General features: G+C 38.8%; 1 long non-coding RNA gene across 1 annotated transcript; it reads left to right on the top strand.

Moving 5' to 3' along the window:
- The first annotated feature begins 365 nt into the window (after positions 1-365).
- LOC116053497 lies at positions 366-26,720 on the top strand. Its single transcript, XR_004105855.2, has 4 exons — positions 366-628; positions 5,275-5,276; positions 23,123-23,128; positions 26,707-26,720. It is a non-coding gene; the product is annotated as an uncharacterized LOC116053497 (long non-coding RNA).

The following is a 26,720-nucleotide window of genomic DNA, read 5'->3' as shown; positions in this document are numbered from 1 at the left end:
GTCTAGAGACTGCAGTTCAGTGCAGCTGTTGGATAGAGCGAATCTCTCTCTTTTTTCTCTCTGTCTTTTTTTTTTTTAAATAAGTCGTGAAGCCCACAGGTTAGCCCAATTTCACTTTTAATGAAATCAAACAAATAGAAATGTTCTCCTCTCGTCTTAAAATAGTCAAAAATCGATAGTAACCTCCTTTTCCAGCTGCTGCAATAAATATGCAGAGGAAGAGAAATCAGTCTGCACAAGCAACAAGTGTTTGATGGTTAATTACTTATGTATTGGAACATAATCACTGCGAAACAAACACAAAATAAGCTTTATGTATCTCTCCTACTGTACAATGACAAATTCAAGTAGCTACAAAACATATTAGTTATTGTGGTATACAGATGGACTGGAGTATGTGTCAAGTTAGCTGTTCACTGAATATGACGTGTAAAGCCCCGGCCATTTCTAGCACTTAAGGTAACTGTTATGCATTGCTCCCGGGTTGTGACCCAGGTGATCTCTGAATTGTCATGACCAGGGATATAACCATGTCGACTGGCTTGGTTTGAATTTCCAAAAGAAGGGTTGAACACTGATCAGACAACCCTGGTGAAACCCTGGTCAGTGGTGTGAAAAAGGTAATAGAGTTGCCTTCCACTGAGGTCAAAGGTGGCTGAGCAGATCAAGAAGGACATTCACATCTGACATCAGAGACCATCTTGGAATATAGACAGGAGTTACCATCTCCCCCCACCACCTGAGAAAATCTGCCATCTGCCAACGAAGGCCATGAGATGTGGTTGAAAGCTTAGGAAACAACAGGAAGTTGGACATTTTTTTGGACATTGAAATGTTTTTTTTAGTCAAAACTACTTTCAAACACATGCATGCATTTTGTAGTAGTAGATAAAGTTGATAAAATCACATGGGACATTACTCATTGGTTACAAGTTAAATTCTATTAAACTTTTAAACTACAAAGATAGTTCTGAAAGAGTATCATGATTGCCAATCAGATAAAAAGCCCTTCTGTTGAGGTACCTAGCACACTGATCCAATACCAAAGGTTAAGCTACAAACACTGCAGTGGAGCAGTGGGCAATGAAAAGGGTTTTCAGCTCCTTTCTCAGCGATTGGCTGTCCACGACTTCCATCACATGTCATGCAGGAGGAAATGTAAAAACTAATAACAGGCTACTTATGGAGTTGACTTGGTTATTAGCATCCGATGACAACCCCACATACATTTAGGAATACTGTCTGCGGTGGAAACGCAAAACAGATCTAGTGTTTAGGTACATGTCCATACAGGTTAAGTACATGTTCTAAGGGTACTACGGTATACCGAAAGTGTTTGGTGTAAATACAGCTTTATAGTACTGCAAAAGTTACTTATGCTAGTCCAGCTTTAGCAATCCAACAAGCATAGAGAGTGAGAGTTATCACCAAAACAAAAAACTGCTAATTTCTTAAGCATAATGTAAATCCTTCTCACAAATAATCACATCATGACACAAGGTGTGTGCATTTCTGCAGAGTACGGTGACAACGAGCTGCGGGGCAAAAGCTATGACAGCCACCTACCACACAAAACCAACAAACTTTCACATCATAGCTGTGTTTGGGCCGCTCCCTCAATCACTCACTCACTATTCCCTATATAGTGTTTATTAAATAGTGAACTATATAGGGAACGACCAAACAAGATTTCGGACACTGAAAACATATCGTTGCAGGAGATGTTTGTGTTTTGTTTGTGTGACGGAGGCGGGCACGCCCAGCATCATGTACACAAACCAAAACAAAAATACTTCTGTTACGTCCCTAAAACAAACCAAGCACCCAGGAGGAGAGTAAAAGGTTGTATATATGTTGTATGTTACATTTCCACTGTTTAGAAACGAAAGTTCGCCCCATTTTTCCTTTTCAGTTCCTTTTTCGTGGTGACTTCTGCTTCTTCTTCTCCTTCTTCTCCTCCTCCGGGAAAACACAGCTGCGTTGCATTGTGGTATATGGGAGTAAAATGTAGGGTATATCGTACGTACACTCTTAGTTATAGTTAGTTTTGCATTGTGGGTATTTTATAGTGGACTATATAGTGAATGAAATTAACCGCAGAGAATTCGAACACCACTACAAATGGCAAACACACTATATAGTGCACTATTTCCGTGATAGGGAACGGTTTCGAACACAGCGCATGACAGCACATGCACCTAAGTAGCCATTAGCGACAGACACTTCAGAACCATGGACACTGAACAGCGATGATGGCATTTTGGAACCCGCCACCACAAACAAGCAATATTGTTAATAAATAATATTAATAGATTGGCACAGCGGTCTGTGAAATATATATATATATATATATATATATATATATATATATATATATATATGTATTTTATGGTTTATTTTGGAATTTCAGTAATTGTGCATAATGTTGGTAAATTTACAGATTAACCTGTCCTTTTGTCATAATGTTTTATTAATTTGTTATTGCAATTACAATTTTCAACAACCCTCCCCCTGATAAAATCACTTGGCACAACAGCCTATTAGATTAGAATTTACTCTATGGTGATCGCATTACTTTAAAACAAAGTTTACGTTTAATGTTAAATGCTTACTGAGTTGAATTGCCTCTCAAAAGTCTGGGTTTTCTGCCCTTGTCAGTTAACTCCAATCTTGAAAATGACGTAGATAATACATTCGCAACAATGTCCTCCTCACCAGTGGTAACATTACTTTCGACTGTGTGGGAATTATGTCTAAAATAAGGCCCTAAGGCCTGTCAAATCTGACTCCAATTTATTAATTCCACGCCTTCTTACATCGGACTTAAGTTTACCATTACCACAAGGATCAATCTGAGAGTTCAGTTAAGCAAGTTTACTAAAGTCCAGCATTTAAGTTTAAACACACGTGTGGGTACACAAAAAAGATCCTAAGTTTCCCTGACCTCAGACAAAAATATACGGGGTTCAGGTCCACTCAGTCTCTCTCAAAATTGTGAACCCCCGTCTGACCATATTCCTAATCTTTGCATCTTCTTCCTTGATCCTCTGTCCCCGGGCAGATTTCTTCAATTCTCACACACACACACACACACACACACACACACACACACACACACACACACACACACAAACTGACCCAAGAGCCACCCCCTGCCGTTCCACCTCTCCGTCTGGTACAGAAAAACAGTTCCTAACATTCCTGAACTATAAGGTAGTCAAAGTTTAAGCTAACTATCTGTGTGTCCCGAGTCTATACATTATACAGGGAATACAACTTTAATACTGAGAATAACATATCTAGATTATAGAAATATTTTTACAATTTCCATCATGAACCAACACACTAGCTAGCTAGTTTATCGACATTGCTAGCTTTTTATACATGTCCCCCACAGCGTGTGGAACTTGTCATAAAGTTAGCGATAACAAAGCCCAACCATTTGGAGTGAAGATATGATCGGTCAATTTTACATTCAAAACAAAAACATGTTTTCACAAATTACTATGCTCAGCACTCTGTAAATTTATAGCTAGACCACTAATAACAGAGCTGAAAGCATAACATTTTGATCGTCAATTAATTCAACCCTTCACATGGCATTCAAATTATGAATTGATAAAATAAAATTAAAACTGACTTTTAAAATATTTTTCAGAATATCTCCTCTTTCTCCACTCTGGCCGGTCCTCATGGCCACTTCTGAATTTTTTTTTCCATATGACTACCCTTAGTTCTTATTGCGTACCGCCACCTGTGGTAATAGGTACGCTCCAGGTCTACAAGCTGAGTCGATTCGGGCTTGGCTTTTGCCTTTTTTTTTCTCTCCTTTCAATGCGCCCATATACGCCTAGATGTGCTGCAGAGCACACAGTGTGGAAATGTGACTCCCAAGTGTTTTCCCATTAAGAGACGCACAGCAGCGTAACTTCACTGACTATTCAAACCTCCAGACATGACTAGAATAAATGTACCGCTTAGTAGCCTGTATGTGTGTGTTTGTTTTGCGTGTGAGAGCACGCTTCAGAGAGAACTTAAAGCAGGGGTGTCAAACTCAATTTCACTAAAGGCCACACTGGAAATGATGATCACAATAAGGGCCAGACATGTTATGTTTATTGACGTGCTTTTATTTAACAAAAAAAGTCAATTAACTTTGTATTATTGCATGTCTCATATAGCTTTCTCCCATACAGTTTGGTTGACATAAAACCCTAAAAAAGTCAGCAAAAAAGTTTCTTAGCCATCGTAGAATTTAGCAAGTCATGAAAAACAAACATTACATTTTTAAAAGTAGCTACCACCCAGCCGACTCACCACAACCTGTTTCACAGCCCGAATATTAAAAAACTCTCTGCTTCTGCGGGGAATTCTGAGTCTCAAAGTCGGCAAATCTGTCAAATTCTGCACGGCAGTGTCGCATAATTACAGTATGAAAAACAGTTTCCTGATTTTTTTGGTGTGGTGCAGTCAGGCCAAAATTTGCTGTGAACCTAAATTGAAATGCGGGCCGGATCAAAATTTGAAGGGGCCAGATGGGCCTTGAGTTTGACACATGTGGCTTAAAGTGACTGATGTTGGTTTTGGGTAGGGCCAGCGGCGGGCTCGGGCTGTGTCTCTGTCTAAACACAAAGTTGGCTTAATGCTAGAAAACTGCGCTGAAAATTCATTTATTATTTATGGATTTATAAAAAGGATCAGGAATTTCTTGATGCTGCTTCTGTAACTGTGCCGTTAGTAGCTAGCTGCAGTGCAAATGACTCAGAGGCTGTCGGCAGGCTACCAGCTACCCATTAAAAAGTGATATAGGACACCTACTAAGGGGTTCCTGTGAAACTGACTGTTTACCATTCTAAATGAATGCACTATATTAACTGAAAAAGAAAATCTGAATGTTGTAGTCCTTCAGTGCCTCGTCGTCTGAACACCACAGGATAGCGCTCACACAAGCTGCAAGAAGTAAGTTAAACTGCCCCTCTGAACTGATTTTGTTTCACAGGGATCATCTCTCATCCCTGTCACTGTTCAACTTGCTACTTCAGGCTATGGCCAACGTTACACATAGTGTAACATTTGTTCGTAAAAGTCTTGATATTAATTTGGGGACAATGACATGGCTGGATTGCGAGCTTGACTTCTTGGTAAACCTACTGTCAAATTCTATTTACTGATTAACATCCGTACACGTTAGTTTTCTGGCTCGTAGCTGTCTAAGCCAAAGGGTTCTATGAGCTGAGCAGACTAGAAATATCTCCTGTTGCCAAGCGTGGCAAGTCGTATGTACGGGTCCGTCCTATTTACTGGAGCATTGAACAATGTTTGCATTGCATAAGGACCTTATGGGATGGGAATGATTGTTTCTCTGATGCGCGTCGGACATTTCTGGCTTCCCCGTCTTCCATTAATTCCTGATAATGGTCACCTCGCTGGGCAGTAACCCTTACTAATCTGTCGTATTTTTAGTTGTTTTAATTGTAGCAGATTTGAAAAGGTTTTTATTACCCAAATATACATTTATGTACAAACTGTGGAAATGTATGTCATAATTAATGTATGTAACATAGGCTAATGCACACATAAATACATTTGAAGTGGGATATATTACCAAGATATGCTTATACTGTAAATAAAAATACTTCCAAAACACATGCGATGATCATGTCATGCAAATTTTTTGGTCGAATTCAGGCGCTGCATGTAACCCATTGCAGTGCAGCCTTGCTGAGTCACACACAGGGCATGTGCGGTGTTTGGTGTTTTAAGCCCCCAAAGTCATCTTCCAGGCAGCGCTGGATTAGGCAATGGTTAGGTTAAGGTTAGGGTTAGGTGTCTTGAAGTCGACAGTCGCAGCGCTGCCTTGAAGTCAACGTTGGGGGCTTAAAACACCATCGAGCAACATGTGCCTTATTATCTACAGCTGACAGTGCTTGATTTATTTGTTTCCCCCCTTACACTAAGGGCTGAACAGCAAAACATGGCTGTTAATATTTCAAATTTCACTGTGACTGATCAAATTGCCCCGACTAATCAGCTCTATTCAAAGATTTCTTTGATTAGAACTGCAGCTTCTTATCACATTTAAGCTTTTGATTGAATTTGCATTTGGTGGGTGGTCAGCAATGCATTTCAGCTGTGACCACGTCCCTTTTATCCTTTGGTAATTACACTCTTCTATTCCAACCAATTGAATTAAATGTCAGAAGGAGCTGGCTCAAGAAGCACTTTGGCATGCTTTGAAATATAATGTGAGCACTGCAGATCAGTGTTTAATTCTCCCGCCAATTAATCTAGTGTCTGGTGGCCTTTGCTGCACACTGATGCCAGAGATCATCACAGTGTGTGAAAGGTTTTCTTGTGGATACTGATCTGGGAGCAGTGCCTGAAAATGTGTCTATTTATAAGGGTTATACCTTTATATCAGTCTGTAAATATTACAGCGTGACATTTGTCTTTTAAAGCAAAAACTCAGAATTTCCATTACAAAAATAAGAGATATATAAAAAATGTCTTCCTCTGCTGTTGACAGAAATCATTGGGCTGCCTTGGAGGCTGAGGTCAGGGGTAACCTGTCCTTGTAGGATGCAGCATTAGCTGGAGACTGTCTTCACCAAAACAACACGTTTGTTGAAATGCCTAAAATATCTGGGACCTTTTGGGACCTTTAGGGGCTGTGTGACTTATGACTCTTGTGTGTCAGCAGCAAAGATGTGACGCTGATGTCTTCTTGCTGTTGGTTTCCTGTCTCCTCCCAACAGTCAACATCAGTTTCTTTTAACCATGACCCACATCTTTACGTATAACCTCAACGGGTCATTTTTTGTGCCTAAACTGAACCAAACCTTAACCACAGAGTTGGCAGATTAAGAAAGTCATATGTATCATTTTGCAGTAGTCATTTGTAATGCTTATACATGTATACACAGACCAATGAATACACATAGACATATTATACTGTTCATGCAGGTAACACTTTACAATAAGGTACACAAAAAAATAGGTAGTTAATGATTAGTTACTGTTTTTGAAAGAGTAACGAATAATTAGTTACTGTTTTTCAGAAGGGTAGTTACTGTTTTTGAAAGAGTAACAAATGATTAGTTACTGTTTTTCAGAAGGGTAGTTACTGTTTTTGAAAGAGTAACGAATGATTAGTTACTGTTTTTCAGAAGGGTAGTTACTGTTTTGAAAGAGTAACGAATGATTAGTTACTGTTTTTCAGAAGGGTAGTTACTGTTTTTGAAAGAGTAACGAATGATTAGTTACTGTTTTTCAGAAGGGTAGTTACTGTTTATCAGAAGGGTAGTTACTGAACGCCGGGCTATTTATTTACATAACTCTCTATATATATTTTATTTATTTATTTTTTATTTATTTTTGAAACCGGGGTAGGTGTGGAGTTGACCTTTTTTTTTATATAACTTTATTTTCATTTTTGTTAGTAGACAACATATATAACAAACATACATATATCACCTAACTACATATTGAACAACAACCACATCATCTATGGCAGATGGAGTTATTCAATAGAGAAAGAAGGAAAGAAAATAAATACATTTAAAAAATAAAAATAAAAAAGCTGTAATTGTGATGTTACTGACACAGCAAGCAAGAGGAGCAAAAACAATTATAAAAAATACTTAGAAAATAAATAAAAATAATAAAAATTAAAAATTAAAATAACTGAGGAGGGTTCGTCTCTAGGGTATCAGCTGGGGACAGATTAAGACATTGATAGCAGGGTGGATGTGATCCCATGGCATTGATAGAAGAGAAGTAGGAAATTAATGGATTCCAAATAGTCCTAAATTTGTCCTGCTTCCCATCTCTCAGATATCTTATATTTTCAAGATGGATGCAACTCATTAGGTCCCGTATCCAGTTTATATGAGTAGGTGGTTGACTTGACCTCCAATTAAGGAGAATCAATCATCTGGCTATTAATGTACAGAAAGCGAGTGCAGCGTTATGGAGGTTTGACAAATTTGCAGTTTTTGGGGATAGACCAAAAAGTGCAACAAGTGGGCAAGGGTTAATTACAGGGCCCAGTGCAACTGACATAGAATTAAAAATCAATTTCCAGTAGCCTGTCAAACTTGGACAAAGCCAGAACATGTGGAGCAGAGAAGCTGGGGCCTGCCTGCACCTCTCACATGTAGGGTCTATCTCTGGTTTGATCTTTGCTAACCTAACTTTAATCCAATATATGCGATGAATTAATTTAAATTGGATAAGACTATGACGGCTGCATATGGAGGACGAATGGATCCTATTTAGAACTTGTCTCCATTCCTCATCACTAAACCTATAGTCCAGATCGATCTCCCAATTTTGTAATAGCAGATGAAGGCGAGAACCCTGCAATAGAGTCATAAAGAGCGGATATAGCAGCCTTGTTATTGATGTTAACATCAAGGGTGGTGTCGAGCTGTGTTGGGGAAGGAAGATTTGGAAACAGAGGAGAAATCTTCCTAATAAAATCTCTAATCTGAAAGTATCTAAAAAGGTGCGACATTGGGAGGCTAAACTTTAGGGACAGCTGGGTGAAGGAGGCAAACGTCTTGTCTGCATACAAGTCTTTAAATGTTTTTATTCCCTTTTTGAACCAGAGTTTAAAGACGCTATCTTTCAACGTTGGGGGAAAAGCTGGATTTTTGTCACATGGAGAAGAAAACAGGAAACTCTGGAACCCAAAATGTGATCTGAATTGTCTCCAAATACGTAAAGACTGATTGACTACTGGACTGTAGTTTGGACGTTTAGGAATTGAGGCTAGTGGGGAGTAAAGTAGAGTTGTTAGAGATAATGGTTTGCAGGAGGCTTCTTGTACCCACGTGGGAACCCAATCGCTCAGACCGAAATGGCAGTGTGGGTGGAGTTGACCTTATATTTAAAGTTTTAATCTCCCGCTGTCCGTCCTGTCCAGTGGTTCTTTTAACCTGTTTTTAATATCTGGCCATCTTTTAAACAGCTTTTTTTTATATTGAAAAACAGTAACTAATCATTCGTTACTCTTTCAAAAAACAGTAACTACCCTTCTGAAAAACAGTAACTAATCATTCGTTACTCTTTCAAAAACAGTAACTACCCTTCTGAAAAACAGTAACTAATCATTCGTTACTCTTTTGAAAAACAGTAACTAATCATTCGTTACTTTCAAAAAAACAGTAACTACCCTTCTGAAAAACAGTAACTACCCTTCTGAAAAACAGTAACTAATCATTCGTTACTCTTTCAAAAAACAGTAACTACCCTTCTGAAAAACAGTAACTACCCTTCTAAAAAACAGTAACTACCCTTCTGAAAAACAGTAACTAATCATTCGTTACTCTTTCAAAAACAGTAACTAATCATTAACTACCTATTTTTTGTGTACCTTATTGTAAAGTGTTACCCACAAGGAATATATTTATAGCCTACATCAGATTAAAAATATTTAGTTTATTTAGAGCAGTGATTTCTTAGCTGGAAAGACACCATTGCAGTGAGGCCTAACAAGAATCTAAACTCCCTAAAATAAGAAGCAACAGTCGAAAGACTAAATCATTCATAAAGGATAGTTTACGTTTATTAATTCTTGGTTCTTATTTCTGTATCTTTGGACACAGCTTTTGTATATAAAATTAAATTTGTAATATGTAGAAATAGGTTGACATCACTAAAAATGATTTGGACTGTTAAGGAAGCTCCAGCCCTCAGATTATCAGAGAAAACTAGCTCCAGCAGGGGACCCCAAACTTCCCTTTCCCAAGCCACATTAACCAGCTCCGACTGGGGGATCCCGAGGCATTCCCAGGCCAGGTTGGAGATATAATCCCTCCACCTAGTCCTGGGTCTTCCCCGAGGCCTCCTCCCAGCTGGACGTGCCTGGAACACCTCCCTAGGGAGGCGCCCAGGGGGCATCCTTACCAGATGCCTGAACCACCTCAACTGGCTCCTTTCGACGCGAAGGAGCAGCGGCTCTACTCCGAGCTCCTCACGGATGACTGAGCTTCTCACCCTATCTCTAAGGGAGACGCCAGCCACCCTCCTGAGGAAACCCATTTCGGCCGCTTGTACCCTGTATAACATGCAATAATACCACAGACCTCATTAGAAGTTCACAGACCAAATTCCTGTTTGTTGCAATGAGCAGTTATTAGTGACATTTCAGGTGTGCTTACCTTCAGTTTGACCTCAAACTAAATGGTTTAGATAATCGTGATAAACCGTTGTGTCTGATACATAGACTGTTAATATTAATGGACAAAGCATCCGGTTCGGCGAAGTGCTGCAAATGCGGAAGTGCCTTAAACCTGCATTCTATCTGAATTCCAGCAGGGGGCGACACATGTGGTTGCAAAAGGAGTTCATTTTCTGTAGAAGTCTATGAGAAAGTGATCCACTTCTCACTTGATTTGTTACCTCAGTAAACATTTTCATAATGAGTTTATGGTCTCAATCGCTAGTTTTAAGTCTTCTGCAACACAGAATGATGTTCATTTTTTTTAATTACGGTCTTGTTGATTTTAGATTTTTGTTTTAGAGTGTGGCTATGATGTGATTGCCAGTGAGTAACGTAACGTGGCTCCTCCCTCACTCTTCCCTCTCGTCTAAAATCGTCACATCCGCAACCAGGATGGCTGCGCCTGCAACGGCAAACTCGACGACTCATAGCAGATCTCCACAAAACAATGGGTGACGTCACACATGCTCTGTCCATTAATATTAACAGTCTACACAGCAAAACTGCGGGTGTTATTTTTCCAGTGTTAGTGTAAATCAACAGGGTACAGTGTTATTTTAACACTTCATTTATCAAAACTAACACCCCGAGAGTTTTTCGCTTAAAGTAGGTGTGGATTTTGGTCATTGGGAGGACTCTCACACCCTGAGTGTTGAATAGACCACGCCCCCTCATTTCCGGCAAAGGAGTCTCGGTCAAGTCTGTGGCGTCATTCGGTCGCCATTTTTCTATCTGTAAGTTTAACTCGATTAAAGTTGATGTTTTGCGGTAGATATAAGCATAAATATTTTAAGTAAGTTTTACACTGTTTGCATTTTTATGAATACATTGTGTCTGTAGCTTTCTAATCCAATTTTAAATAGTGTTTTGTCGAACTGGCCGATTACTAGCATTTACTCGGTAAAGTAAGCTAGGTAACGTTACCGTTAGCTAAATTAACACTCCGACTGTAATGTTAGTAACGATAGCTAGTACAACAAAGCACCGCAGTGCTGTCCTGTGTGCGTGTATTTGAGAGAGATTTGAAATGAAAGCAAATGTGGACTTAATAATAACGCTGCTTTGTCGCATTTTTACCAGTATATTTTGCCTATTGTGGGTCAACCCGTGCTACCCTGGTATTGTAACATGGGAGGGCTGCAAATCAGCCAGCCTGACATTCGCCATTTTTCAAGTTACAAGTTTTACACGATTAAAGTTGATGTTTTGCGGTTAATATGAGCATAAACAATTTCAGAAAGTTTATTTTTTATAAATAGTCTTCTTTTATAAAACTTCTAATCCCATTTTAAATAGGGTTTTGTCGAACTGTTCGATTGCTAGCACAAACTCTCTAAAGTTAGCTAATTTAACACTGGCTGTCGAGTATTTGTAATATCTGCTAGCTATCGTCGAAGATAGGTTTCGCTTTAATAAAGAGAGTAATGGTAACCGTCCACATGTGAACATGGTGGTCACACGTGTGCGTGTGTTTGAGAAAGATTGGGAATGGAAGTGAAGGTAGACTATTGCAAGCACTGTTTTGTAATTAATACGTTGCTTTGTTACCCTTTTACTCATTTAGTTTGCGTATTTTGGGTCGACTTGTGTGTTTCTGGGCGCCTCTGAAGTTTAATGGCGCCTTCCCAGAGAATACCGCGGTCACATTCAAAGGGTGCCAATCAGCGAGCAGACATTTGCCATTTTTCTAACTGCAGCTGCCGTAAGTTTTACATTTTATTAAAGTTAATGTTTTTTCTGCAGTTGATATGAGCATTAACACCGTCAGAAGTTTATTTTTTATAAATAATCTAATTTCTAATCCCATCTAAAACAGTTTTTTGTCGAACTGGCCCATTGCTAGCATAAACTCAATAAAGTAGCTAATTTAATACTGGCTGTCGAATCTGTCACACTTTTTAAATACAGAACTAGCTGTTGAAGCCCTTTGCTGACGAAGAAATTGGAGAGTAACGTTCCATTGGAGCGAAACGGGAAAGTCACGGTGGAGAAGGGAGAGGACAGAGGTGTGTCCCTCTTCTATTTTCTGAATTTAAACATGCTGGACGTAGTATAGTACCCACATTTTAACCAATTCTTTCCTCTGAAGGTGGTGTTATGCTGGTTCCTGTTGAATATAAGGGGGTGAGCAAATGGTCAGGGTACCAAAGGTGGAGGATACCTTCAACTACTTTGGTGTGTCATGCCTTATTCGTGCCTTCCAGGGTTTCATTGTTGTATGTTTAACTTGGAAGTTATGATCCTATTTGTCTTTTGTGTTAGTGCTGGCAAAATTCAATTTACTTCCTTGATGCTGAAGATTCTGAAGGAGTGGATGTGGATTCGGACATCTTTGATGAGCTTTTGAAGTCATCTCAAGTGTCTTTTAAGGACTACACTGAAGAATGCAATGGTAAGAAAATTCAACCTTATATTTCTCTCAAAATTACATTTAACGTATATCCAAAGTAGATATATTATTAATCTTAAAAAATGATTTAAACAGTGTGTGTGTGTGTGTGTGTGTGTAGTCTTTCGGATGGTACAAGAAGAAAGATGTTCAATATACTTGTGGCAGACATGGTAGAGAGCCATGGATAAGTAATGCACAATTAAAGGTGTGTTTTGATTTTATCAATGTTCATAATTTTGTTTTACAATTAAAAACAAGAACAATTTTTTGCTCACAAGCAAAATATATTACCAGAAATTCACCTTATGAACAATTTTCCATCACATCATGCAATAAAGCATTTTTCTTCAGCGACTTCAATGTGCATAGGGTTTTTGTGCATAGGATATTTTGGGTGAAGTATCACTTATAATGCATCTGTCTTTTCTAAGGAGGATCCCTCCAGTAAATGTCCGTATTATGTACGCACTTGGCATTACAACCTTGTTCCAAAATTTGAAGGACCCGGATTCAAAGAATGGTTATGTAAGTATAAATATACATCCATGCTTTCTTTACGTTCTGAAAACATTGTTTATGCTACTGTTTTTTCTCATGGTACAGTTGATGGGATCATAATGAGACTAATTAAGGTCAGTCATTCAGGCATTTATCTGCTTTTTATGCAGTGTTTCACAAACTATTTGAATAAATAAAGATCTATTAAAATCTAAAGTCTCCTGTAGTTTAAACCAAAGTTAACATTACACATTTACTCCAAACTGGTCTACATTAGTAAAAACTAACCTGATATCCCTTCTACTGCCCTACTTTAAACCATACTAGGTACCATATTGCCTTCTCCTATAAAAGTAATCTTGCAATTATTTAAGTGCTCATATTATGCTTTTGCCTTTCCTTCATTGCGTTATCTTTTTTGTGAATGTAATAGGTTTACAAAGTGAAAAAGCCCAAAGGGACTTACCATCTTCAACAGAAAACCCTGTTCACAAACTGCTCCAAACAGCTCTATTGTAGTCCAGCCTTTACTTCAGAGACAAACGTGCGTCACTTTGTAACACACGTAATAATGCTCGCCTAGCTGCTAGCGTGGCACACCCTCATACTCTGCTTCTGACTGGCTAGTAGTCCTTACCTAGGTACTGTCAGGGTACGCCCTCATACTCTGCTTCTGACTGGCTAGTAGTCCTTACCTAGCTACTGCTCATGTGCGACTCCCAACAAAGATGGAACAGAAGTGCGATGCCTCACTCTGTAGCTAAAACAGAGAGCTCAACACACAGGGTGAAAAGAGGAGCTGCAGTAATGTGCACTATGACAAAAAATATGGTGTTTTTTTGAAAATTAATCTATGTAAACCTATTCTGGTACAACCTTAAAATACAATTATGAACCTGAAAAATGAGCATAATATGAGGTTTTTAACCCATAAAACCCTGCAGTGCTTCAATGCATTGTCTTGAAAACACATGAGACTGGTCTGTTCAGAAAGAATTCTTGTTCTTAACAAGGTGATTAACTTTAATTTAATTTAACAGGAGCATTTCTACGATCACCAGAGTGGTTCTGGTTACCTGGCATGGAGGCTAAAAACTGTGCAGTGCAACTCTGCTCAAGAGATCAAGAAATCCAAGTTCACTTTTCAAGATGGCCCTAAGACTTATCGCAGCATGCTTTCACCTGTGAGGCAGTTGTCAGTTGATGAATGCAATGAAGCTCTTGAAGTCGTTGATGAGGCACTCAGTTGACACAACCCATGTCAAGGACAAAATGAAGGCAACATTTCAGAAAAGAAAAAAGGTTGTTCAAGACCCAGCCACAGCTTCCACTGTCCTAGACCTTTTTCCAAGATTTTTGGACACATCAGGCTTGGTAAGAAAATAATGACTTGTTGGCAGCTTTGTGGTTGCTTTATTTGTTTGCTCAGTAATGTATTTTTTCCTGTCATATTTTGTTTTTAAGATCGACCAAGACTTCACTATGCTTTTTGGTGAGGAAGTGTCAGTGTCAGTGTCAGTTAAATTCCTCGCAAAATGGTCAACATTCTTCAGACCATTGCAGAGTGTAAACACCTTCCTCAAAGTGTGCATCTGGATGAGCTTCTTTTGTCTGCCCAACAGGAATCTGACGATGGTGTTAAGTGTTAATTGGAGATTGTAGATTACACATGCCTTAAGGGAATTCACTGTATTCCCTGCTAACCCAATATAATGTATCATTGGACCACACCTGTGATTTTAATGTTTTGGCTGCTTTACTCCATGTCTCATGTATGTTGTTTTTTAAGGGGACACTACAGGCAAAACCATCATTTTTCAATTTTGAGTTTTTGGACTATTTTACATCCATATCATGTCTTTTTTCAGACTGTTGGAGGTATAAAACATCCAAAATACACATTTAGATGTTTATTTTACCCCACTTCATGTCCATTTGCGCCTGTAAATGTCTCCTAAATTCACTAAAGTTAGCATTAGATAATGCCTTGTTTGCATATTTAAACATAAACATTTCAGAAAACTTGTAATACAAAAATATTTGTCTTAATGTCAGTAATCAACTGGGGAAGTTTCATGGTAATATCTATTAGTTACTTTTTTTCTATTTACCTGGGGTGTCTCACCTTAACATTACTGCTGTTAATTTTCAAATTTAAGCTGTGGTTCTATAAGATTGCTGATTTAAAATGTATTGGCAATTTTTAGGCAGCCTTTGCTTTCTATTTATTTTAATATGGTATGGAAATCAACTTCAAGAGACTTGAAACTTGTATAAAACAAGCCTATCTCAAGCTATATCAGAGTCTCTGGCAGTGAACATTGAGAGAACAGTGGTAAGGTTATTCAAGTAATTGCAATTACTGTATGTTAATTTTTCTGTAGTATGGGATTGTGAGGTGGCCGCCATCTTTTTGTTGCTTTACCTGTTGCCTCCAACATCCAAGGGCAAGAAGTCTGCAAAGATTAGCGCAAAGGATGCTGCTGACCGCCTGATGAAGTTTCTCAAGGTATGTTCTTAGAATTGTATTTTAAGCATATTTCACTGATAGTAATTCTGAAGTGGCATAGGGGCCCTATATGTTGCAGATATGTTGCAGTTACTTTTTCTTACAGGGTTGGTGTTACAACACAGGAGCAGCTTTGTCTACTTTGAAATTAACTGCACATGAAAGGAAAAATAATTGTGCTCCTCCAGTCATTTTAAGATTTTATCCTAATTCTAGGAAACAATGCTGGCACTCAACACCAAATTTTATTCCATGTCATTTATTCTCTCTCTCTCACTCTTTCAGGTGGGGAGAAGCATGGACACCTTCCTCAAGGAAACTGGTCCTGCTCAACCCTTTTTCCTGTGTGTTGGAGAAAGAAAAAAACAGCATCCAGAACTTTTACATCATCCTGGACCAAAAGGCCATTCCATGTAAGACTCAGACCGGGGTTTTTGCCTTTGACGAGCTCTTCAAGGCACATTTTGCTTTTGCTGTGTCCTATGATGAGGCGCTGTGCAACTTCTACACATTTATTCAGACAACCGCATTGATGTTGGCAGTGTGAAGGAGAGTCCTCAGGTGAAGGAAATTAGAGCAAGACTTCTTCACAGTTCAGTTTGAAGAGGAACTAATTTCTGACGATTATTTTAGGACCCTTTGTCTAACAGAGAGGACAAGACAGCAGTTTGTAAGCTAATGTTAGTTATGTGTTAACAAGCAAAGGCACTTGCAAATATAATACTATAGCGTTCTGATTTATCCACATTCCACTAGAACACAAGTTGCATAACGTTACTGTGTACAAAATGCAGCTTTAGCTTAACTTACACACTTGTCACTTGTTTACTATACAAGACATCTTGATGACAGCCATGCTCCACCCTCAACCTTTAGCCATCTTGCCATCAAGAGCCAGCCTTTTTGACTCAGTCACTGCTTTATCATACTCTCTTACCACTCAGCTAAGTGACAGTATTAGGGGCTGGAATGCAGGGTTCAAAATTTTCTTTTTTCTTCAAAATACTTTCTTTTGGCTGGGGAGTCAAGCAAATCTACCAGCCACTTGTATATGTTACCAGCAATGTGGTAAATGGTGCTAATGTTGAACCCTGCTGGTATGTACGTGTGTTGTTAAAGGGGAGTGCAAGGACGGGCAGTGTCCGGCTGAGTGTGGTGGGCTGGTCTGGGTCTCAAAAGTCCAGGGCTGATTTTTTACCCCAGTCCAGCCCTGGTCACAGTTTACCCTTTACCAATATTAGGTCCATGACAAGTAACCCTCATAATAACAACACATTTCTATTGCTTTTACTTTCTTAATATTACTTAAATAACTGAAAACCATTTCACAATCAGAGTGGTCATTATATTTTTTTAAGATCAAATTTTTAAGTTCTCTTTCAAATTGCAGAATTTTACCTTTCGGTAGAATGAATTGTATTTTTTCATAATCAGGTTTACCAAAGTACTTCAGGCGCTTCTTCGTCAGTTTCCTGACAGTCAAAGTCATGTTGTGGTCCGAGAGTCCAGTAATCAAATTATAAATCCTTGTTATTCGTTCTGGTCTGTTAGTAAATACCAAGTCAATGAGAGTCTTAGTCTGCCTTGTTATCCTTGTGGGTCCTACAATCATTTATCGATAGTTAAATTGTGTCATATATGCTTTGAGTTTTTGTTTACAGTTTTTGTCAGACCAGTTAATATTGTAGTCACCATACCATATTGTCTCTCTATAAGAGTCCAGTTGTTTAACTATAACATTTAATTCATCATAGAACTTAACATTATGAGAAGGTGGATTATAAAGGACAGAAATATTAAAATTCATAGAAGGCGATAGGGTTACATTTAGGGCTAGACATTCCAGGGTGGACGTCACAGATTGTGAACGTGTACAGGTCACGATTTTCGAACCTGCTCTGGGGGACGCAACAACGGGGAAATGAGGCGCCACACTTCAGCCACAACAACAGGACGGACCGCCACATGTGGGACGCGATCCCCGGGCGCATCCCCAGGCGCAGGGGCACACAACAACGGGGAAACGAAACGCCACACGCCGGCCACAACAACGGGATGGGCCGCCAATCGCGGGAGGCGATCCCCGAGAATAACCCAGGAAAGAACTGCAACACGCGGGTCTCCGGGGTGAAAGTCCTGTGTTGTTTGACCCATCCACCACCCCGACCAACCTCCCTGCGTGGACTTTCGCCTTATCAATACTACTCGCTACCGTCATCGTTCTGTGATCACGAAATATGCTTCCCATTGAAATACATTGCTTTAAAATTCGTAATCACCACACAAAAAAAAACATTATTGTGTCCTGTCCATGAATCAATAGATTCAATAACGTGACCATATCATGAACTGCCATGAGACCGGGCTGTTTGTGAAGCCCCACCTTTTTTTAGCAAAGCTTCTGGCTGATTACTCTCCCCTTTCCTTGTCCTTTTGTTGTTTCTTTTACTTTTAATACTTTTTCTGTATTTCATATGTAGCACTTTGAGATTTGTTTAAATATAAAGTGCATTACAAAGAAAGGAATAATAAGAGAAACATATATAAATGAATTTAGAGACCAATGCACACTAAATAAAAACGAATAAAATATATTTAAAAAACAATGAAATGTTTAAAACAATATCAATCATAATGTAAAACTGTATGAATCGTTATAAAAATAATTAAGACAATAACTGTCATATATTGAACTTGAAAGTAACTTGAAATTTGTGTTTGGTAGATTATTTCTCTGTGGTAACAATGCTTTTTTGGCAATAAATCTTATACCGTTGGAAAGCCTGTTTAGTTCCCTTTCAAATGGTGCCCCATTTGTAAGGAACATGCATTTGTGGGATGAGTAGCAGTGCTAAGTATGTGGGTTGTGCCCATGAAAAATTTGCCAAATCTTCTCTGCCAATGCCAAACAGCTTATTCTGCCATTGACTCGTTTGGTGGATTGGATGATTGGTTTGAAGAAACAAGACATATTGGCAATTGAACAATTTATTAATTTCACAAACAGGAGCCTCAGTAGCGTGTGGAAGAACCATACACAGGCACCTCCTCCTCATGCTGGTCAACAGCCTGGTCACACAATGCTGTGGGATGGCATCCCATTCTTCAACCAGCATTTGTCGCAAGTCAGCCAACGTGGTTGTGTTGGTCACTCTGGCACGAACAGCACGCCCAAGCTGATCCCACAAGTGTTCAATGGGGTTGAGGTGAGGACTGATGGTTGAAGAAAGCCTTATAAACAAGTAAAACAATTTTAAAATCAATACGAAAACGAACGAGTAACTAGTGTAAAGATTTGAAAATAAGCGTAATGTGTTTCTCCTTCTGGTCTTAGTCAAAACTCTTGCAGTGGAATTTTGTATTAATTGTAGCTGATTTATTGTATTCTTAGGTAGACCAGATAGGAGAGCATTACAATAGTCTAACCTGCTAGTAATAGAAGCGTGCATTAGTCTCTCTGTGTTTCTCAAAGAGAGAGAGAGAGATGGCCTAACCTTGGAGATATTTTTTAAATGATAAAAAGCTGTTTTTGTGAGACCGCAAACATGAGCCTTAAAATTAAAATCTGAGTTAAAAATGACTCCTAGAACTTTTGCTTCTTGGCTTGGGTTGAGTCCTACCACATTTACATTTGAGGCCAATTTCTCCCTCTGACCCTTTGAACCAATATGTATTACCTCTGTTTTGTCCTGGTTGAGCTGTAAAAAGTTCAACATTGAGCTGAGAATCATCAGCATAGCTGTGAAATGAGATGCCATGCCCCCTGGTGACACTGCCCAGGGGCAGCATGTACAGATACGACGCAAACCAGTTAAAAGTTATTCCAGACAGGCCAACAGGCTCATGTAATCTATCTAAAATAATCTTGCGGTCCACAGTGTCAATAAACAATGGTGTTACACGCATAATGAAAACAAATCATTATCAGAAATTAATGTACAAATGTGTCATAAAGTTTCTCGATTAGTTGTATGACAGCACGTCATCAGTTCCTCTATGTGGAACTCAGGTGTGCTCTCTCATTGGATGATCAGAGCTGGAAGACCAGATTACGAGGGCTGCAAGTACTGTAAGTAAGAAGTAGTTAGTAAAGTAGTGATCCTTTAACAAGAAAATATTAGACAGCGAGCATCATGATGATGACCTCAGATGAGGAGGTGATTACGCTATCAGAACGATTGCTGAAGCGTATCAGTCTGAGCCAGAGTATACCGAGGAGGAAATCAGGCTGAGGTGAGTAGAGCGAGACAGACACACACCAAGAAAAGGGAACACTGCTGCTACATCAAACAGAACACCAGCCTCTGAAACCAACAGGCGGCAGCTGCTGGTGGAGCTGTAACACATGACAAACATGTAAGTGTTTTTGCTGTCATGGATGGAACATTTTGAAAGCGCTGTTGGAGAAGTCAGAGTGAGACAGCGATGCAGTGAATGAACCTACATGTGTAACAAGCCATCCTGATTTCAGGGCTCTCTTGTCAGTACAAAGTACAGTTGACAAAGTTGTTGGAGCAGAGTCTGTACAATCAGAACATGGAACTACGCAGAATGAATGTAGGCCTATATCTTGAAATTGAAAATTATTGTTAAGAGATTAACCCCTTGAGATGAGGCATCTCGTTTTCGTGGGGGTCCTGGAAAAGGTTTGTTGACAGTATTATTACCAAGCCTTTACTGGCGCAAAATACAGTATATCACAGATGGTTGAGATCGCACATGAAGCCTTGAGAAATGAACCCTTTTTGTGAACCAATTTGCTGGAAAGCTTCCACGCCTCATGAAGCTTCAGCTGGCCATCACTACCAAAAACACTAGACAAAATCTAAGCCTCAAGATACAAAAGGATGGTCTAACTCTAGGAAAACACAGTGAACCTTTGGCTGGAACGCTCACCAAAACAGCTAAAACTAACTGGCAGAGACAAAGGGAGACACATAGGGCGTTTCTCAATCTGTGTTCTTCTATTGACTTGTGTTCTTGTGTCCCTGTGAAGCGTCATCTTGTGTTGCCAAAGTACTGTCCCAATACACAAGTTCACATTTCACCAAGAACAGTTAAGATTCCCGGAAATGTTCTTGACATGCCCATTTTACCGAGGATGCATTGGTTGGTAACTTGTATCAACTTGGCATCACCCGTATCCCAACAATCATTTCGGCATTCAGTGAGGGTTGGGGTTCCGGTACATATAGACAGACCAAAAACGGGGCAATTTTAAAAAATGTTGCCATCTTATTCATCACTAAATTCACTTCTGAGAACATTTTAGGCAAGAAATGAATGGTTTAGATTTCGAATATAGGCAGTCTTGCGAAAATCTTTGCCGAATTGACAATTTTCTCCAAAGTTTTCGGAGTTGAGGAGCTTGCGCCTGCCGGGGACACTAGCTCGTCGCTCGGATGGTCACGCTCGGAGACCCTGCTGTAAGCCGGAGGTCTCTCAGACCGGTCTCGTAAATAAGAGGCTTTTATTTCACCGTTGACGGATCGGTTGTTTAAATATCACAACACATGTCCATCATAAGATTAACGGGAACTTGTGGTTAACTGTCTTTTCGGAGTTAAACTCCACAAGTACACACACACACACACACACACACACACACACACACACACACACACACACACACACACACACACACACACAGTGCAGCAGGGAGAGGCGGGGGACAGAGAGATACCGGTTTCTTGTTTAAATTATGCCATAGACTATACATTAGATTTAGTATTTAGTTCATATTTTTTTGGTGTATTTGTTTTCTGATTTATTAGAGTTGAGTTTCAGTCTGTATGATAAATGAACCGTTGTACATAAAGTGGTAACATGCTATGACATGGTATGTAGACTAAAGGGGAGACGCCCTTTATAATTTTAATTGCTAATTTCCATCTGTTGTCCCTGGGCATATACAGTGCACTACAGTAATATAGAAATGGTAATTCCACATAACACTAATAGGGACACATAGGACACACCAGTGCATATGCCTTATTTTTTAATTTAAACTGACTTAAACTAATACACTAATAATAGTAGGGATCGCGTTCCACTCTTTTGAATAAGTAAGGGGTGTTTGAGCTAAACCATAAACAATGAAATTAAAGCTCAATTGTTAGGCCTACTGCTGCTACACTGTAAACCCGAATGTTCAAAGTAATTAAATAGATTAAGTGGGGTATACTCAAAATTTTAGAAAAAGTTATACTAACTTAATTTTGTCAAGTTGGTGTAACATGTTCTTCATTTTTGAGTATTGTTAACTAATAATTTTTGATTAAATGGAACTATTTTGTGTATAAGTAAGCATAACTTAAAAACATAACTTAAGTGCAACTTAATAGAATTAAGTAATTACATACTAAGAATGATAAAGTCCTGTTATTTCTATTGTTTCAAATAGGGGTGATTTAAAAAAAAAAACTTAATTTATATAGCACATGTTAAAATACAATAAAATCTCAAAGTGCTTCACCAAATAAGTAAAATTGATCATAATAAATAAATTGCAATCAGCAAATGGTCTGAAATGCATTAGACATTAGTGGAAGACAACATGTATTTATTTTATTTATTTTTTGTATTTTTAAAACAGTAACAATTTGATTGAGGCAAATGGTCTGAAATGCATTAGACATTAGTGGAGGACAAAATGTATTTATTTTTTGCATTTTTATTGTCATCAATTTAATGTTGCTTATATATTTTTTATTTTTATTTAAGTGTTGAGCAGCTGCAGGGATCATTTTTTATGCCGAGTTAATCTCTGATTCAACCTGCGAAGCAGAAGGTGGTGCTAATATGCATACTACCTTCCTTACCGCTCTTTGGAAAAAAACAGAAGAAGAAAAGTTTGAACAACGCAGCAAGGCGGGAAGCAACAGACAGTAGGCTTGCAGAAGTTACTACCTAAGCAGCAGCAATCAGCCTCACTGGACTTACTGTAAGTTTTGAATGTTAATATTCATTCACTTTTACTTCTTTTATACATTATACATTTTTACATGCGTTTGTCTCAGAGAGTGTAGAACTTCTCCAAGCCCCCGCCCTTCACTGGCTTATCACGGAAGTCTTGTAGGGATTGGCAACTTGTCAGATATAGGTTAGCTGCTAAAGAGCTAGCTAGCTAGCTAGCTAATTAGCGCGACCACTAACGTTACACACTCCAGCAGCACAGCTAGCGACCTACCACTACCAGACTCACTGAAGAATTTTACGACGGATGAATCTAGTAATCACACGCTCATTCCCCGCTTAAAGGTGGTGTTAGAAAATGAGTTGTTAGTAGAAGCACTAACAGACACCTCATATGCGATAGTTAGTTTTTTGTTGATGGAAACTTTCAATAGTGCACCGCTAAGGTCCAATATCATATTAAAAGAGCATAAACGAGCATAATGAGTCAAACTGAGTTCCTACACTGCAAGTCCGCGCTCCCTGTAGCTTCTAGGGACGCTCGTTTTAAATTCTGTGTGAGCAGACTGTCTGAGACACGGAGATTGCTGTTAACAGAATACGAGTCAACTGCCCGTGCTCGCCCACTTGTGTTGCGTCGGTTTTAAAACAAACGACCCTGCTGGAGGCAAGCTGCTTTTCATGACAAAGATGAATAAAGTAAAAACCCTTAACAGTAAAGCTTTGGTTTGTAGAAATGGCATTATTGTTGATTAAGCATGCAGTAAGGTTCAAGTGCTGCTGCTTTTCTTTACAGTAATGTTAATTTTGCTTGATGGCTTTAGTAACTTCACACTTTAGGGATCAAATGAAAAGATCATTAACAGGGAACATTTATAAGTATTTATAATTCGACACTCTTTGAATGCTTTTACTTGTTCAGTTTCAGATCAGGTTATGCCTTTGCATCTCTCTGTTCCAGTTTCAAAAAGTTAAGGAAGATAACTGGAGATGTGATAAAGATACCAGGTAATCCAATGAATCTCTCTCTCTCACACACACACACACACACACACACACACACACACACACACACACACACACACACACCTCTAAATACCAGTAACTTAAATTGGTTTTTTTTTCAGACAATGTTTTAGTGTGGTAACCCTAAATCATACACACTCCCACATACACATATCATTTGTTTATTCTACTTGCCTGTTTGATCAAAATAATGCTTTTTGCCGTATTCAAGTCAACAGTTCATGAATGTCTTCTGTTCACGAATATCATCTTCCTAATTGATATTTAACCTTTGGCACTGAACAGATCATATTTTACTTTGTATTTGCTTGCAAATATTGTTGAAGAAAGATGATGGAGACCACATTCCCCCTATGCCGACAGACCATAGTGATATCCTGCCCACCAGTGAACGAGCTCATGGACCTCTGGCCTGGTCTCAAAATAGAGTCTGAGGTAATATGGATCAGCTCTCTCTTTTAAAGTGAAAATTGTGATTCTTACTCATTTGGCCGATATTTTTGCTTTATAAATGTGTGCTAGATTCTTCAAATTGGACTGTTTTTTTTAAGTGTTCTCCTCCTGCTGTTATTTCTATGCAGTTGTATGCAGAGTTCCAGCGGATTACAAATCAGAACCTGCCCAACACATACTATCCTGAGCTTGACCGCCATCTTCCTCAACCGATGACCTTATTCAGACAGAAGGCATCAAAAACTGGGAAGACAGCAGATGCTCTGGCTAAAATTAAAAAAAAAATCAATGATGAACAGGTAAATAGATTTTTACACATTTCATAGGTTGACCCAGTGGAACATTGAACAGGTTCAATGATTCAAATGAGCTTTGTGAATTTTGCAATTAGTCCACTTTATGTTTGCCATTTGTCTGATTGCATTAAAGATGTGAACAGGTTAGAAAGTGGTAAACTACCACCAAGGTTGCAGACCCTCAAGAATGGCTTAATGATGTAGAAACTCATCTGAAAAAAGGCTGCAGGGTAAAGCATTATAAAAGGCTAGTTCAAAGTTATCTCCTTTTGTCTAAATAATGCCTCAAAAAGGTACTGCACTACTTTGCAGGTGTTCAGCCAATAGGCCCAAACTACACAATATGCCTTTGTTCTCATTAATATAATGCAAAAGTAACGCTAATGTTTTGTATGTTTTAATGTTTTTCTTAACCATTGTGGGCTGCACAAGATGACCCACATTTCACTGTGCATTTGATACTGGTTATGTAAAACATTTACATTTTAGAGTTTTAAGTGAAAATGTTCTTAAACAGTCTATAGAATTTTTGAAATTTCACCCAAATTGCTGCCCTGTTGCCTTACTCAGGAATTAACCAGGAAGCCAAAAGCAGTGTTTTTTTTTCTTTTATAGCTGTAGCAAACAATAATTTCATTTTGGTATTATTTATTATTGTTTTTGATTACTCCGATTATTTTCCTGACTATCTGATTAGTTGTCTGGTCAATATCAGAAATTTGTGATACATATTTATTTCCTAGGGCCTTAAAGCAACACGCCTACTTATTGGGGCTTATTCCCCGTATCCCCCAGAGTTCGATAAGTCCATACATACCCTTCTCATCTCCGTGCGTGTCGTAACTCTGTCTGATGCACCCACGCCTAGCTTAGCACAGATCCTGGAGGTAACCGGCTCCATCTATGCTCCTAATAAGTGACAAAATAACGCCAACATTTTCCTATTTACATGTTGTGATTTGTATAGTCACAGCGTGTACGAATAACAAGGTCACATGAGACACAGCCATCTTCTAACCGTATACAAACTGTGAACTATATTCTCAGAAGGCAAAGCACTGCTACTTGGGTGGAGTGATTTGCTTGCAGAACTCCAGGCGAACTCTCTGCTCCTCACCACGGGGCTTCTCAGGTGCAAATCACTCTGCCCAAGTAGCAGAAGTATCAGTGCTTCACCCTTTCTGAGAATAGTTGTCAGTATGTATACGGTTAGAAGATGGCTGTTTCTCAGCAGCTAGCAGTGGGTGCGTCAGACACGCATGGAGATGAGAAGGGTATGTATGGACTTATCTAACTCTGGGGGATATGGGGAATAAGCTAAAGTCCCAATAAGTCGGTGTGTTCCTTAAGTGACCAGGAACACATTTGGAAGGCTAGAAGTTTTTCTTCTTAAAAATCTCTCAAATGTATTTATTTATTTATATACAATTTATTTAAGTATATTTTAAAATTATTTTTTTATTCTATTTATTTTAATTTATAAATGTTTATTTATTTTTGTATTTAATTTTAAATTTAACTGTTCAAAAGCGGACTTTCATGACTTTTAGATATATTAAGTTAGGTAAACTTAATGTAAGTGAGGCAATCAGTTGCCACAAAATTTTTAAGTTTTGAGTCACATGTTTTTAAGTAAACAAACTCAACATATTTGACTAATGTGTACTTAAAACAATGACAACACAAACTAATAAACATTGAGTTTGGTTAACATAAACTGGTGTGGTTGTGTACTTATTTTTTTAAAGTTCTGTGAACTTATTCCTGTGGTTTGTAAACTCAAAACTTTAAGTCATAATAACTGAAAATAATTGAGCTGCCTTAACAGAAAACTGTAAGTCATATTAACTGCAAATATTTGAGTTGAGTTAAATGAGCACTTTTAATTTAACTGTTATCAAAAGGTACATGTAGCAATTCATCCAACCTTTTAAGTTCTGGAAAATTTTGACTTTTAAGTTAATCAACTTAAAAAAATTGTGGCAACTGATTGCCTCACATTTTTTGAGTTCTGGTAACTTATTCGGGTTTACAGTGTAGGTAGCTCTCTCTCTGCTCTTCCCCTCCCCTCTGTCTGTTCTTAATTGCAGGAGTGAAGTCTGGTGTGCGGGAGTCAGGGTTCCAGCTGCAGCTCATTCACCATAATCACCTCAGCCTTAAATACCCGGTCAACCTTGCCACTCATCGTCAGATCATAGTCAAGATTACCATGTTAGTCTCGCTGCTGACTCAACCTGCTTGTTTTGCCCTTCGTGTTTTTGGCCTGTTCAACTTATATTTTCTCTTGTGCTACAGATTATCGGAACCCGACTCCTGCCTCCGCTTCACTCCTGCCACCACCATCCTGCTTTCCACTACTGGACGTCACATTTGGACTCACCACGGACATTAGGACAGTACGGTATC

The sequence above is a fragment of the Sander lucioperca genome, chromosome 19 (genome assembly GCF_008315115.2).
Source record: "Sander lucioperca isolate FBNREF2018 chromosome 19, SLUC_FBN_1.2, whole genome shotgun sequence".
In the NCBI taxonomy this organism is placed as follows: domain Eukaryota; kingdom Metazoa; phylum Chordata; class Actinopteri; order Perciformes; family Percidae; genus Sander; species Sander lucioperca.
The sequence above is the reverse complement of the archived record's forward strand: the minus strand, read 5'-3'. Positions and strand labels throughout refer to the sequence as shown.